This window comes from Athene cunicularia, assembly GCF_003259725.1.
Source record: "Athene cunicularia isolate RWA chromosome 22 unlocalized genomic scaffold, athCun1 chr22_part1, whole genome shotgun sequence".
NCBI classification, from domain to species: domain Eukaryota; kingdom Metazoa; phylum Chordata; class Aves; order Strigiformes; family Strigidae; genus Athene; species Athene cunicularia.
In genome coordinates this window covers 4,249,613-4,252,720 of record NW_020799128.1, presented here as the reverse complement: position 1 = coordinate 4,252,720, position 3,108 = coordinate 4,249,613, and positions in this window count along the sequence as shown.

Here is a 3,108-nt window from a genome sequence, read left to right as displayed (position 1 = left end):
GGCTTGGCCCCGCACCCTCCCCGCCCAGCCCCGGGCTCCCTCCCCACGCTGCACCAAGGGGATTTGGGGTAAAATGATGCTCCTCGAGCAGCTCTTGCTTAGGCGGAGGGTAGAGCATCACACGGTCCTCAGCGACCTCCTGCCTGTCCCCAGGAGCCCCCAGGCCCTGAGCGGGTGGGGGTGCGGGGGGCTGTGGGGTGCTGGGCTCCTGCAGGGCCAGCTCTCAGGGGTGCTAGTCCTGCAGCAGCGCTGCAGCTGCTGCCCTGAACCTGCCTGGGAGCTTCCCCCGGGCGCTGGCACAAGGAAATCATGTCTCAAAGTTCTTGAGGGCTTCGGTGGTCGCTGAGGCTGCTCTGGCTAAACCGGGGCCTCTGAGCCGGGAGGGAAGGTGCTGCCACGTTCCCAGAGTGTGTGCAGTTTCCTGGGGAGTTTTTGGGAGTCTGTGGGGGAACGAGTGCTGGTGAGGCTGTAGGGGTGCGGGGCCCATCCCGCAGGAGCCGGGGCTGCGGCACTGAACCTCTCCAGCTGCCCTTGCCCTTTGCTCTGGGCCGGGGACTTGCGCCAGCGCAGCTCTGGCTCTGAATTCCACGGAGGGGCAAGGCTTTGCAACACAAGCCTGGCTCAGGAGGGCTCTGGCACCGTCTCTTACTGGTGCAAAGCTGAAGCGCATCTCTCTGGGTGCAGTGGTGCCTCGCCCCGGCTCCGCTCCCTGCACCCACACCAGGGGAGGGTTGGGGGTGAACGGGCAAAACCCCTCAAATGCTCCGTTGGCCGTTTCGGTGCCACCACCTGCTGCCCTGGGTTTGATTTCTGACCCTCTGCTGCGCTGGGGCGGCTGCGGGAGGCAAAGGGAGAGCGGTGAGACCCCGGGGAGAGGGGGATGCCCCCCATCCCTGCCGGCGGTGTGCCCGTAGTGCCGGCGGCCAGCAGAAGCTCCTGCCACGTGCTGGGTTTTATCACCGGTTCCGTAAGGGCAAGTGTGCAAGCAGCGTGCCAGGGGAGGGGGAGCCGGAGTTCCCGGCTATAAAAAGCTTTTGTTTTATCCTTGCGTGGCATCAGCCCGGCTCAGCCTTGGCAGCGTCTGAATGTGCTGGGAGGCAAAGCTGGCGCTTGCCCGTTGCTGACTGCTCTCTTCTCTCCTCCCGTGGAGGCTCAGCCCCTCCTCGGGGCCTGCCCGCCCCCCCCGGGCCCAGACGCCTTCGGTGAGCTCAAAGGCACAATTATGAATTGAACACGAGGGGCAGAGGATTAAAACTGTGCTTCATACCGGAGGCGGGCGGTGACAGGAGCTTGGGCAGGGATGTGGTAGCTGGCACCCTCCCTGCACAGGCTCACACACCGCCTGCCTGGGCTGGGGTTGGGCAGACGGGAAGGATCCATCCTGCCCCGAGCAGCCTTGTCCTGGTGCACACCCGCTCCCTGGGCTCGGGCGAGCTCTGGCTCCCGTCGGCAGGGGAGGGGGGCAGCGCCGCAGGTCCGGCTCCCCCAGACTGACACCAGCACGTCCCCCCCGGCTGTGCTGCCTGTCCCCTGAGCCAGACCTGGTGCCCGCCGAGCTCCCGGGGCCGGCCCAAGCTCCCCTCTCTCTGCTGAACCCCAGGCACGGGTTCCTCTGCTTTCCCTGCCTGGGATCCTGCTCACTCGCACCTCAGTGAGCCGGATCAGTAGAACTGGAACCGAATGTGTGAACCCCCAACACTTAAGCAGCGTTGTTGTGTGCATGGGCCTGGTGGGGGTGGGTAAGGCTGGGGGACAGGGATTCAGCAGTACAGGGACTTCACATCCACTTACACAGGAATGCCAGCGTGCGAAAACTTTGTTTAAGATCAGGGAGGGCGATTTACACCTTGCACAGGCTCGGGATTCCAGCGCCAGCCAAAGCAGGTTGTCCCGGCCCTGCACAGGGGTTAGGCCTGTGCACCAGCCTAGAGAGGGGCACTAGTCTCTGAATCACCCCAAGTTATTTCCCCGGGAATCTACAGAGGGTGATTTTTTTTCAGCCACACTGAAAAGATGATGACTTTCCTGCCCACATCTTGTCTGTGCCGTGCGGGGCACGAATTGCTCTGAAAAGGACGAGTCTAGGGCTCGGCCCCGGGCAGAATCGCTGCCAGGGCTGAGAGCTGAGGGGGTTGCAGCAAGCCCTGGTCTGACTGCTCGGAAAAACCAAAACAGTCTTGTAAAGATCAGGCTTGTAAAAACGGGGCTCTGTCTCGCTAGCTCATGAATGGGAAGAAATGCCAACTGGATAATTTTTTACACATATTTTTTTCCTCTTTGTCAACATTCCCCCATTTGGCTGAAACTTCAAAATGCCATATTTGGAGAGCGCCTCTCTTAGAAGTTCCAGTATTTGTATAAATAGCTGATAGTGAAAAAATTACCCGATCTGGAGTCTGCCCAGGGGCCCTCAGGAGGAGTGGAGCTGGGGGCAGCGGTGGGGCAGCCCAGTGCCTCCCAGTCTGAGGTGGTTCCCCACTGCCATGTGTGAGCGGAGGAGGGGGGAGTGTCTCCAGAGCCCCAGCACCCACCCAAATGCATCAGCAAAGGTCCGTCCGTTCTCCTCCATCAGCTGGGAAGGAGGTTTGGGCAGTAAACATGGAAGTGAAATAGTGACTGTGAGGTGCCCTGAATGTTGGGGGGACGTGGGTTTCCTTGTCCTCACCAGGGACAGCCTGTCCTGGCCAGGGAGAGCCTGAGCGTGGCAAGGGGTGTACGGACAGGGCGCGTGGTGAGGGACACGTGGAGAGGGAGACGTAGCACGGCCCTGGGGTGCACGGTGAGGGGTTTGGAGCAAGGGGTGCAGGGCGAGATGCTGAGGTGCAGGGAGAAGGACCAGAGCAGGCGGTGAGGGGTGCACAGAGGGAATGGGGGGCACAGAGGGAATGAGGGGTGCACCCAGAAGGACCAGGGCATGTGGCAAGGGGCTGGTGTGTGCATGGCACGGTGCAGGTGTGGGGAGAACAAGGACAGATGGTGGGGGACCGGGATTCATGGAGAGGGGTGTAAGGGGCATGGTGAGAGGTCGGGGTGCATGGAGAGGGGCTGGGGAGCAGTGTAAGGGGCTGGAGGGCATGGTGAGGGGTGCAGGGGGCACGGTGAAGGGTC